We start from the raw sequence: 12,944 nt of genomic DNA on the forward strand, positions 1-12,944 counted from the left end.
GAATAAAATTTGGTTGAAGCGACAACAAAAAACAGCGTGTCAAAAATCACAAATACTGACATGGTTTCACAAAGACCTCAGAAGAATGATACGTCTGTCTAGGAAGCATAATGAGAGCCTGGGGGAAGCTAAGTGGAGAATTAATGGAGAAATAAAGAAACAAAAAAGAGAAATGTCCAGCAAAGCTTCTCTCAATATATTTAAAAACTAATGCTGGGCTGAAATCACAATAAGCATAAATACACAGTAAACGTTCCCAACCTAGGCCATTTTCTCCAGCACCACAAAACTCTTTTTGGTATGTGATTACTTTAAAACTTTTATTTTTAGTAGAAAAAAAATCCCCCAAATATATTTATAAGCCCTGGTTGGACTATTTTTGCTACCGGAAATAGTTCTCTGCCTGCTTACCCTATTTAACTTTAAATACCATTCTGATGCTCTGTACGTAAACAAAAATAATTTGAAGAGTTTTATTTTCCCCCAAGAGTTAAAAATATTGTTGCTAGTTCTACTTAGCTGATTTGAATATCTGAAAGCAGAATTGTAAGAAACAGTTCTTTCTGGAAAATGTTTACCTCTTTCTGGATTATATTACATAAAAGTTAGTTACCTGAGTAATCTGTTTAGGAAAAAAAAAAAGCTAAACGTGAATTCATACACAGTGTCAACACCAATCAAACCTGAATTTTAACTCAGAAATATTCTATTGATATTGGCCTCAGCTCAGGGGACCAGAACAGTCCTACTGTTCAAAATAGCTGATGCGGGGTTGGCTCCTGCCCGACTCAATTTTCCACAGGCGCATAGGATTCAGGATTTGGCCCTCAAAAGGCTCAAGATCCTATCTTTTCCAACCCAGGGCCTTACCCAGAAAATTTCACATCGTTTATCACTCTGTGTACTAGCGCTACACTCAATTACATTTTCTTAAATGTGGCTGCATTAACCGAAGTGGGGCACTCCCAGGTCGGCCTCAGATTTTCTGTGATGTCAGGCAGAACGAGCGCTTCAAGAAAATCTGACTGCATGCTCTGTGAATTCCACTATGAAGGCGCATCAAGTAATCATCTGGCTCTGGTTCCCTCAGGGGTAATCTCTGAAGGTCACATTTTGGCTGTAAATCAATAAAGACTTCCTGGAGCCCTGATTTACTCTGCAGTGACATCAGTTTGGAAACATTCTCATGCTCCTGAAAAGTCAGATTTCTCTATATTCCATAATTACCCCCTGGATGTTCTGAATATTTGGCCATTGCTGATCGAATACCTACTATGTACTAGGCATTCCCAGGAAAGCAGATTTTCTAGGGGAGGCAGACACCTGGCACACATGGCACAGGAAGAAGTACAGGTGACAATGCCCAGGGGAGGCACTGCAAAGGGCAGAGGAATTACACCATGGGAAGGTAGGAGGGAGGGATGTGGTGCCAGCTAAGTCCACATCCTCCTAAGACATTCTTAGTACCTGAAGTGCTAGGACAACAGCATCTCTGCACACTGTCAATATACTTAACACTGCTGAGCTGTGCTTTATAAAAAGGTATAAAGATAAATAGCCAATAGGTAGATGAAAAAAATGCTCAATATTGCTAATTATCAAAGAAATGTAAATCAAAACTACAAGGACGTATCACCTCACACCAGTCAGAATGGCTGTCATGAAAAAGTCCACAAGTGAAAAATGCTGGAGAGGGCATGCAGAAAGGGGAACCCTCCTACAATGTTGGTGGGAATGCAGTTTGTTTCAGCCACTATGGAAAACAACTTGGAGATTCCTTAGAAAACTAAAGAGACTTACCCTATGATCCAGCAATTCCACTTCTGGGCATACATCCAGAAAGAACTCTAATTTGAAAAGATACATGCACCCCAATGTTCATAGCAGCACTATTTACAATAGCCAAGACACGGAAACAACCTAAATGTCCATTGACAGATGACTGGATAAAGAAGTTGTGGTATATATACAAAATGGAATACTACACAGCTATAAAAAAGAATAAAACAATGCCATTTGCAGCAACACTGATGGACCTGGAGACTGTCATTCTAAGTGAAGTAAGCCAGAAAGAGAAAGAAAACATCATATGATATCACTCATATGTAGAATTTTAAAAAAGGACACACATGAACTTATTTACAAAACAGAAAGACTCACAGATATAGAAAACTTAGTTACCAGTGGGTGAGAAGGTAGGGAGGAATAAGTTGGGAGTTTTGGATTTGCAGATACACACTACTATATATAAAATAGATGAACAACAAGGACCTACTCTATAGCACAGGGAACTATATTCAATATCTTGTAGTAACTTATAATGAAAAAGAATATGAATAGGAATCTATATATATATGTATATATGTATAACTGAATCACTGTGCTGTCCACTAGAAATTAACACAACATTGTAAATCGACTACACTTCAATTTAAAAAAAAAAAAGATACAAGGCCTGAATCTAATCCTAGGGAAATATCAGACAAATGGCCATTGTGTGACATGATGGCCATTCTGTGACATGACAGGCCTGGTACCCTCCAATAGTGTCCAGGTCATGAGTCCAGGAAAGACGAAGGAGCTGTCCTAGACTTAAGGAGACTCAAGAGATAAGACAAATCACTTGCCTCAAGTGAGCCCCAGTGGGATCCTTGACTCCAAAGGACACCACGGGGACAACTGGGGAACTCTGAATGGAGGCTCGGTATTGCATGGCTGTAAGGTGTCCATGTTATGCCCTGATGCCGATAGCTTTATGGTGGTCATCCTTCTGGATATCCTTGTTTTCAGAGGTATCCTACTCTGTTCAAGCACGGTGGGCATCGTTGGCAACTGGTTTCAAATGGCTCAGAAAAAAAGTTACTGGTATTAAACTTGCAACTTTTCTATAATAACAACTACAATAATAACCACACACACACACACACACACAAAGAACTACAAGTCAGGCCAATGCAGAAGTTCAACACAGCGTTGTCACAGGGTGGTGCTGGGGCTCTGGGCCACCCAGGAGTGAACCCCAGCTCCACCCTGTGCCTTGTGGACTTGCCACCTTGGGCAGGTTGTTTCATCTCTCTGTGCTTCAGTTTCTCATCCATAAAGGGGCAAAACACCCCAGTACTAGCCCAAACAGTTGTTGTGAGGACTCAGCGGGAGACGCACGAAGTGCTCGCAGTGCCGGCACTGTTACGACAAGTGCACACGTTGGAGAGACACCCTTACCCCAGATAATCGAAGATGCTGTTGACGGTGCATCCGAGCCAACCTTCTGTGCACAGCATGCCTGGCTCTCTTTTCACTCTTCAGCACCACCTTTGCCAGATACATAGGAGGGACATCTTTCAACAGAACTTTGATCTTAACTCCTACTCATCTCCGCATCAGGCTCGCTGTCTTCACCTCTGCCATCGTGCATTGATTAGGTGTCCGTTGTTTTCAAGGTAAATGAACTTTGGAAGACAGGCCCTTGCCTTTGCAGAACTACTATCCAAGGCAAAAAGCCAAGTAGTTTGACATTAGCGATTACAAACCCGAGGACTTACTGTACGCTCTAGTGTAAAACCTAACTTGGGGCCAATATTGGCACCATATTTCTGAGTTGAAATTCAGGATTTATGGGTGTTGACACCAAAAAGTGGCTCAACGTTTCTGGAACACAAGTCGGCAATAGGCAAGCACGTTTATAAGGTCCATAATCTTGGGACTCTATGATTCCATTGGGGGGAATTAATTCCTATATTCAAAAAAGACAAATTGTGTAAAGATGTTTAAGTCAGTGCTGTTTATGATAGAACGATACTTGAGGGAACGCAGCAAAGTGGGGAGCTTGTTATCTGTGGGAACTAGCAGCTGTGGTTCACTGAGCGCTGGGGACAGAGTGCTGGTTTATCAGGGCTGCGGGCGGGAGGCGTGAAAAGCCAGGAACGGTCCAGAACTGTCTGGAACTCAGCATGGCGGAGCACATGGGGTACAGGGGAAGGATTGTAGCGTGAGAAATAAATAAGAAACGAAGTCAGAGAGGCAAGTGGGGGCCACATCAGGCCTTGGAGGAACACAGACAGCAGAGACAGTGACCTGGTGGGAGGTGAGGTGGGCCAGGACCCAGGCAGTGCAGCTGGGGGATGTACATGTGAGAAAAGGGCCAGTAAACAAAAGCAGAATAAAAACCCAGTTTAGAGGGGAGGGAATAGCTCAGTGGTAGAGTGCATGCTTAGCATGCACAAGGTCCTGGGTTCAATCCCCAGTACCTCCATCAAAAAAATAAATAAATAAACCTAATTACCCCCCCCCAAATACATAAAATCTAAACCAAAAAACCCCCACAAAAACCAGGTTAAGAATCACAACTATGTAAGATGTGTGCTCTGTTCACTGGAAATAAAATTTAAAGTAATACAAACTGAATATGATGTTCATTGATTTTCTTCTTTTTTTCCTGAAAAGTTTATGAAAACCTCATAATTATAAATACACATATTTCTAATTTTAAGTCCAAGCTTTGACCTCTCCTTGCCATTTAGAACGGTGCTACTCAGGTGTGGTCTGCGGCCAGTGGCCAGTCTGCAGTGAGGTAAGAAAAGAAACTGGGAGTTTAGAATCTTTTAAAGCAATTTATCAGATTTATGTTCTTTTTTTTTAAATTTTAGATTCCACATATAAGCTATCTCATATGGTATTTTTCTTTCTCTTTCTGGCTTACTTAACTCAGAATGACATTCTCCAGGAACAGCCATGTTGCTGCAAATGGCATTATGTTGTCATTTTTATGGCTGAGTAGTATTCCATTGTATAAATATACCACATCTTCTTTATTGAAGGGACCGACTGGGATTTCAAAATTTGTAGATACTGACAGGCATATGCAGAATAGATAAACAAGATTATACTGTATAGCACAGGGAAATATATACAAGATCTTGTGGTAGCACACGGTGGAAAAAAAATGTGACAATGAATATATGTATGCTCATGTATAACTGAAAAATTGTGCTCCACACTGGAATCTGACACAACATTGTAAAATGACTATAACTCAATAAAAAAATGTAAAAACAAAAAAGCAATTTATCAGAAAAATTGCATATCCCTTGCATCTAATAATAAAAAGTTAAGGCTTGTGTTTTGTATGTCTTCCTGTTCCATTTCATTCTTCTAGTAATTTGTTTTTATTATATTTTATTTATTTGTTGGCAAGAGGTTGGACATTGAAACAAAGCAGGTCACCCTTATGGACAGTTTGAGAAACCTTGACTGAAAACACTACACAGCTAGGGGACTCTCAGAGGCTGGTGTGGTCCACATAGGGCTGCCTGCTCCACCAGCCTCTTGGCAGTGCCTCTTAGCCCACCCCGCCCCTGAATCTGGGCTGCTGCTCCATTTACATGGTGGTCAGCAGGGTGAGGGCTCAGTAGCTGGGGAACAGCTGTGTCATAGTCAGACAGCCCTAACTGGGGGAAGACACTACTGCAGCGATCACTTGGATGAGCATGTGTATGTGTGTGTCACAAATTACAGGTTAGAAAACACTGCCTACACAAAAAGGGGTCTCATTCACGTAGCACTAGGACCTCTTCCTGGCTGATACGTTCATTTTTTGCCATTTTTAAAAAGGTGCTATTAGATGAATCCAATGGCCTTCCTTCTTTGTGCTCTTGGAAAATTTTGCCACTTACATCTAATAAATCCTAGCTGCAGAGAGAGGACGTAACTTTTGAGTCCAAGGGCTTCACCGTGTCTCCTCAACAATGATGATGTATGTGCACTTGACTGCTGCTCCGTAAGGGCAGGCTCACGTCTGGATTTTTGTTCACCATTTTGTGTACAGTGCCCATCAGGTCCACAAGATGAGGGACACCACCGTTAACTCCAATGGCACACGACAGCGTAAGGCCTTTCCATGCTTATTGTTTCAGTGGAGCTGCACCCGTCTCCTGGAAGGCAGGGATGGTTACTGCACTCATTCAGGTGCTTTGGACTTCTCACCTAACCTGAGACCTTTTTGGAATGTTCTAGATAATGCCACAGTGGAAATGGGGATAGTTTTGGCAAGCACAGATGGCTTCTGGGCACAGAAAGTCCTTTCTAGTCCCCAGGTCTCCAACTTCTGAGTGAAGAACTCCAGACCTGCTCAATAATACAGCACAGGGGTTTGCAGCAGGCTGCCTTTATGTACAAACACAGGCCCGCATAACCATGAACCTAAATGGCCAAAAGTTATACATCAATAATACTTTTTAAATCAAATACTTTCTATCTTCCTACCTTGAAAAAACAGATGGTCATTGCAATGGACTGAATGTTCCCCACCAAATTCAGATGTCAATACCCTAATCCCAATGGGATGGTATTTGGAGGTGGAGCCTTTGGGAGGTAATTGGTCATAAGGATGGAGCCCTCATGAATGGCATTAGCGCACTCATAAGAAGAGGTCAGAGAGCTCACTCACTCTTTCTACCATGCTAGGACGCCAGGAGAGGTTGGCCGTCTGCAACCCACAAGAGGGCCTTCACCAGAACCCGACCTTGCTGGCACCCTGATTTCAGCCTCCAGGGCTGTGAGAAATACATTTCTGATGTTTACAAGCCACATCCCCTATGGTATTTTGTTATAACAGCTTGAGCTGACAAAGATAGTCAGAGTGTCCTGGAAGGCCAGGCTCAAATTTAGGATCTCAGACTCCTTGGTGTTCCCCACTGGAGTGTGACAGAGAACACTGACCATTTCTCTTCCTATGACTGCCTGCACTTCACTCTCTGAGGTCACACCTCAATGGCCTTGCCCACTCCAGGTGGGTACCCCAAATGACATAGTGAAGCTCTGTCCACAGCCCCGGAGACAGCTGCCCTCAGTCACCCTCTGCTCTAGCAGGGCACCACCTGTCCACAGTCTGGGGATGAAGCCCACACAGATCTTGGAAGTGGATGTGGGTCATTTGGGGAGGGACTGCAGGGTCTCGGGCACCCAGAATGTGGTGTTAATGGAGGGGTGCAAGGTCTGGGTGGCACGTCCCCTGGGGCTATGGGGGTGTGGACAGAGGAGGGCTACAGTGTGGAAGCGCTAGGTCCGGGGTCGTGCTGGTTGCCAGGGTCTACGGAGGTCCTGATTACAAGACAAGCACCGTTCCACTCCCAAAAGAACATGGTTCCTTTGTCTACTAGCTTCTCACTTACAACGAACCAAACTCTCCTTGTTTCTTCTTCCCTGCTCCTTTCCCATCCTCCCCTACCAGTGCCTGCGCACACGTGCAGGAGGCACAGAGTGTCACCTGCACACGTGCACATCCTGGGCGCGCACGCGCAGGTCTGGACCAATCACTGTTCCCCTGGGGGAGCACCAGTCAGAGCGCTTCTGACCCGCAGGAGACACGCAAGACCAGCGAGCTTCATCCTCACCTGGCCGGGAGGCCGAGGAGGGCCCAGAGTCACGCTAAACCCCCTCACCCTGACTTCCGCGTTCTTTGACATGGCTTTAAACTAAAAATCTGATAAATGGTATTGCCTTGCCGTCTTCCCACCCTAACCCCGTCCCCAAGGTCTTTATGGTTCTACGTGTTTCTGCAACTTGAAGCTCTGTGTCGGCACAAACCAGATGCTTTAACGTAAAAAGAAACTCTGAATACTTAAAAGATTGAGAACACGAGCTCTGAGAGGCAGCCTTCCATTAGAAAAGGGTAACCAACCATTCCAAATAATCTCAAATCAACTTTGAAACTTAAAACTTCAGCCCAGTTACTGACAGGGGAAATGCTTAGGGAAATCTTTGTGAGGTTTAAACCTACAACCCAAGAAATCTCTAGCAAGTATTGGCTTCACTGGAATTTCCTACTTCTTGCTGCTGTTGCTGGTGAAATGAAATAGTAATACAACAGGAGAAAAAGAAAGAGGAATTATGTGTCCCTCTTTTGCCATTTATATCCCAGAGTTCCATCTGTTACGTGGACAGAAGATAATCGGAGTGAAATGGATATTGTCCTGTGTCTCTCGTGCATTTGGTTGGTTTGCACAGTTAGGACCAAATTCCACATGACGGATAACCGCACAGAAAGGGCTTAGCTCTGAGAACAGGAGAGGTGTTGGCAGATCTGATTGGCAGTGCACTTAATGCAGCGTCCACAGGGACCTGAGCCTTCCACTCAGGACTTGAGCTCCAGCTTTGAAAGCACAATACGTTCTCATTAAAAGAAGATCGATGTGCACACTGAAAGCCGATCCCCTGCTTCAGCACTTCCAAGGCTGCTGATACCTCGGCCAATGTCTCATAGGCCCTTCCAGTTGTCAGAATTCCATCTTGCAATCTAGACACTTTTCTGTGCTCACACCAGGCAGGAGAAAGGGCCAGTAGAGACACTCCATATTTGATGCAATTGCTCCCCCACAAAATCCATCGAAAGACTTTGCTAACATAATCAGATTGGCCGTTAAGAGCTTGACTTTGGAGTAGAGTGGGTTTTAACCTTTCCGTTAACTTTGAGAATCATGTTTTTCAACTTCGTAATGATGTGAAGTTGCAACTGAGTCTCAAATGTGCATTTGCTGATAAGGAATGGCAGTGATGCCAGGGAGCAAAGGTGTGTTAGATCTTAGCTCCTTGACATTTACAGTACCTGGGATGCCCTGGATGGGTCTCCTTACATCAGTCGAAGGAAGAACCCCATGTTGGTAGCATGTTAAGGGTGAAGGGCTCTAACCAGAAGGGAGCTTTGGTTCTTTTAAGTTCCCATGCTTGTGGATGACAGGGGCAGAAGCCACTGAACAGGGCACATTGGACTTGCCTTTTAGGCAGCATGTGGAAAAATGCCTTCCAAGTACTAAATGGCAGGCTAACAGGGAATTTTGGGGAAAAAACTTATTTTTGAAGTTGCGAGAACTGCTGTGTAGGAACTGCCATAAATCCTGAAAGACTGAGACCCAAGAAAGAGCTCATTTCTCTTAAGTTATTTTCAAAGAATTTAATACAAACACTAACAACGAATACTGCCTTTATTCTGCAGTGATTCTTTGCCAATTAGCATCTTTTAGATTGCAAACCGGATCTGACTGTGATCCAGAGGGAAAGAGCAACATCCAGAGCTGCAGATGGAAGGCAGGGGTTCTCCCTCCCTCCACCCGGAGAACCAGGAGCACTTCCTGCCGTGGGTGCGCCCTGTCCCCCTAGGCACTGCGTGGCAGGGAGGTTGCGGGACAGAGCTCTTAGGATGGAGCAAGCCAGGGGGTGGGAGTGGAGGGATAACGGAGAGAAAAGGGAAGACCAGGAAGGGAAAGCAGCTAACAATTTAAGCACATCTCATGTGCCAGCAACTGTGCATATAGAGGTGTTCATATATATTTTAAAATTTCTCATCTTGGTCATGGTGTACGTGGGTTATTTCCATTTACAGAGGAGGAAACAATCTCCAGGAGGTTAAAGCCAGTTAACTCCATTTTTAAGGCAAAGACCACTGGGCTCAGGGTGAGATCTAAGGGGCCTGGAGTGGAGGTGAGGGGGGCTGGAGGAGGCAGGAAGCAACAGGATGAAGGGGTCAGGGGGGGCATTCCCAGTACTCCTCCTGGCGGCCTTGTCCAACCACGGACTGAAGCCGAGGGTCAGGGGACAGGGGACAGGGAGGGGAGGGCCTGTGCCCATGGCCTCTGTGGCCCCACATGAGAACCCCAAGCTCCTACATGAGTTGAGGTTTCAATAAGTGTGCTGCCTGTAGAGATTAAAAAATATATATCAAGAAGATTCCCGAAAACAAACAAAAAAAAGCCTTTTCCTTTCTAAAAATGCAGAGTTAAAAAAAATGGTATAGGTAAAATACGCTCTGGCGAAAAAAAGAGAGAACAAATCAAGTGAAAGGGCAATAATTCAAAAAAGAAAAAAGATAGAAAGGGAGGAAGGAAGAAAGGAAAGAAGGAAGAAAAGAAAGAAAGAAGTGGGGGAGGGAAGAAGTCGGGGAGGGAGGGAGGGAAACGAAGCAAGCTTTTTTGGCTCAAGAATTCTCCAAATAAGATTAGGTTATTTGCTTCTGCATGTAACTTCCATTAATTTAAGTACCAGTGGTGTAAGAGGCCTAGTGAACACGGAAAAAAATCCCAAGAATAGGATGTAAATAACAGCTTCCTCGGTGGTTAAGAGTTTAGACTACAGAGCAGTGTGGCCGGCGTCCCGAGTAGCACTCCACTGCTAAAACGTACAAAGCATGTTGTCCACGCGCCCCGTACTTTATGGCTCAAAACGTTTTTGGAAATCACATTCCAGATTACCTTCATCTATAACACATTTTTCTGCTAATACATCTCTGTCTTTGATGATGGTGGACTGGATTTCTTTTCTTTCTTTTTTTTGAAAACTTGAAACAAAATTTGCTACATAAAGTACATGGTCAACACAATAACACTGTTATAAACCAGAAATAGAATGTGATCATAACCCCCACCTAATTTTCATATACTTAGTGAACTTGCTCCAAACACAATTTGAAAAGAAGACCCACAAATGACTTTCAGTACAGTGCTAGGAAATGCTCTTGTTTATAGAGACTTACGTGACTTTGTATAAATAATATACTAAAAGAAAAATCCTTTCTCCAATCACAGACTCAAGTAAGTTGCAAACTTTCACAAAGACCCACAAAAATTAATCATGATTCTAAAGAGTTCTCAGAGGGAAGTTGCTTTATAAATGAATGGAACATGTTTAAATGTGCCAAAACATAGTTTGATTTTTTTCTGACAAAATTCTCCTGAAAAGATAGAAATAAATCACCACTTAAAATTTCAATAAATTATTCTATAAGAATTAAACTTACATCTACCACCTAAAAATGAATATTATGCCAAAACATGAATGTACTTTTAATTTATGAATCCAAATTTCCCTAATAATGCTAATCAATTCATTTTAAATTAAAACTATACAGAGGATACAGAAATGATTTCAAATGACTTTACAATTAATCATCGACACTATTTAATTTGGTAAATTACAACAAACTGCTTTCACTTGCATGCCTGTCAAAGACCTAATTTAATTATCACTAACATAATTGGTGACCAAGAAAAGGCAGAGACCGATCACCCTATTGCAAGAAGAGTCCTCCTTATCACCAGGGAAACACGGCACCCAGAGGTTCTGAGGACAGCAGACTGGAAAATCTTCAGAATGAGCCTGCACTTTATCTGAAGGGCACAAATGAATCTGTGGGACTAGAACACAAGCTGTTAACTCCCCTATGACCAAGAGATTTCATAAGAGCCTAAGGTAAAAGAGCCTCGGATTAAAACTCTCCTGAGGTGTCTCCTTTCATCCCTGTGAGGCTAAAATGTCAAATGTCTGGATTCATCCACAGCGCTTTCGGGTCCAGAACGTGCTGCTTCTCAGTGGCAGGGAAAGCAGAGTGAACAGAATGCAGGCGGCCTGGGTGCAGTTCTGACCTCGCCTGCCCTCCTTGGGGCTCAGTTTCATCAATTATAAAATAAGGAGAAATCCTGGGGGTCTGTGACGACGGTACAGGAGGTAAAGAGGAACTCAGCTCGGGGCTCCAGGGCAGACCCCCTGCTCCACAGGGGGGTGGCTGTACGTCGCTGTATGTGTTGGTGGCCTTAGTGGAAGGGTTCGTTTTAAAATGGTATTTCATTAAAAACAACAGCAACCACAAAACCCGAAATGAGACCATTTCAAAACCACTGAGCTTGATCTCCGAAGGTTCTCCCAGCTTCAACATTCTAGAGCCCATGAAAGTGAGTGAATTTGGCTCATCTGGGCCCTGCTCCTAGAGCCAAGCTGGAAATTGCGTGTGTGCAAGCCAGAATGACTGGCTTTATGATGGTGATCCAAGGATAATGTTTGAATCCGGGCTTGATGTAAAAGGAAAGATTTTAGCAGAGACCCTCAAATTTGGGGACCAAAGGCTTCCAACTTCCTTTTCGTCTCAGTTCTTCCGGGGACAAACTTTGACATGGTGACGGTGATCGAGGGTTGGGGGGAGGGACACAGAGAACAATGAGTCACAGACTTGGATAAAGTCAAGATTATCGAGCTCTTCTCTCACGTCAACATCACTGCTGAAAATATTTCATCTTGGTTGAGTTCTCTCATCAATGTCCTGTTACCACATTTGCTGCCAAATTTAAATCCCCTCCTGCCCACAGCCCCGAATTATTGGATGTTACAAAACCTGGCCAACCTGCCCTACCACAGATACACCCTGGGTCCTTCAGATGGGTCTTCAAGGCTTCTGGGTCAAACTTCCATTCACCACTTGTTGCCTCAGGAGATGCTCCATATCTTTTCTTGCCCAGGAGTCTTCAGTCTAAGTGGATGACCTCAACTTCTATTTTATGTGACCAGCAAAGCCCAGAAACTGGAATGAACTTCTCTCTTCTGTACTAGAACATTTTTCTATTTCCTGGCATGGCCCCTTGGCTATTATGTCAATAAGAAGCATTCCTCTTCCTTCTCAAAGACAAAGCCTTCATTCATTCCTTCAATTCTGTTCCCTCCTGCCTCCGCCAAGGACTCACTCCATCTTATAACTACTCAGATTTGTCATTTTTGTTGTTGCTGTTACAACACACACTGCTGCTTTAATTAGCAGAAAACTGCCAAAATGACCCGTGTCATAATAACACATAAAGATAGAAATCATGAGATACAGAGTACCAAGGTAGGAGACTCCACATTCAATTTCTAGGATTCCAGAAAGAAGAGAAATAAATAAAGAGGGAGAGATTAGGAATGCTAAAAAAAAAAAACCAAACCAAACAGATTCTTCAGGTCTCAAGATGAGGCTTCAGTCAGAAAGAACTTACCAAATGAAGGCTACCATGAATGAAGACCCACATGTGGACAAGTGGGTAAAACATTTCAGAATATCAAAGATGAGGAGAGCTGTTTGAAGACAAAAAAACAAAAAACAAACAAACAAACAAAAAATCCAGTCACCTACAAAGGTGGGCAAGTCAGAA

General features: G+C 43.5%; 1 protein-coding gene across 1 annotated transcript in view; it reads right to left on the reverse strand.

Moving 5' to 3' along the window:
- The window catches only part of RCAN1 (regulator of calcineurin 1), a 90,296-nt gene that overhangs the window by 41,359 nt on the left and 35,993 nt on the right, over nt 1-12,944 (reverse strand). The window lies entirely within an intron of this gene.

This window comes from Vicugna pacos, chromosome 1 (assembly GCF_048564905.1).
Source record: "Vicugna pacos chromosome 1, VicPac4, whole genome shotgun sequence".
NCBI lineage: Eukaryota > Metazoa > Chordata > Mammalia > Artiodactyla > Camelidae > Vicugna > Vicugna pacos.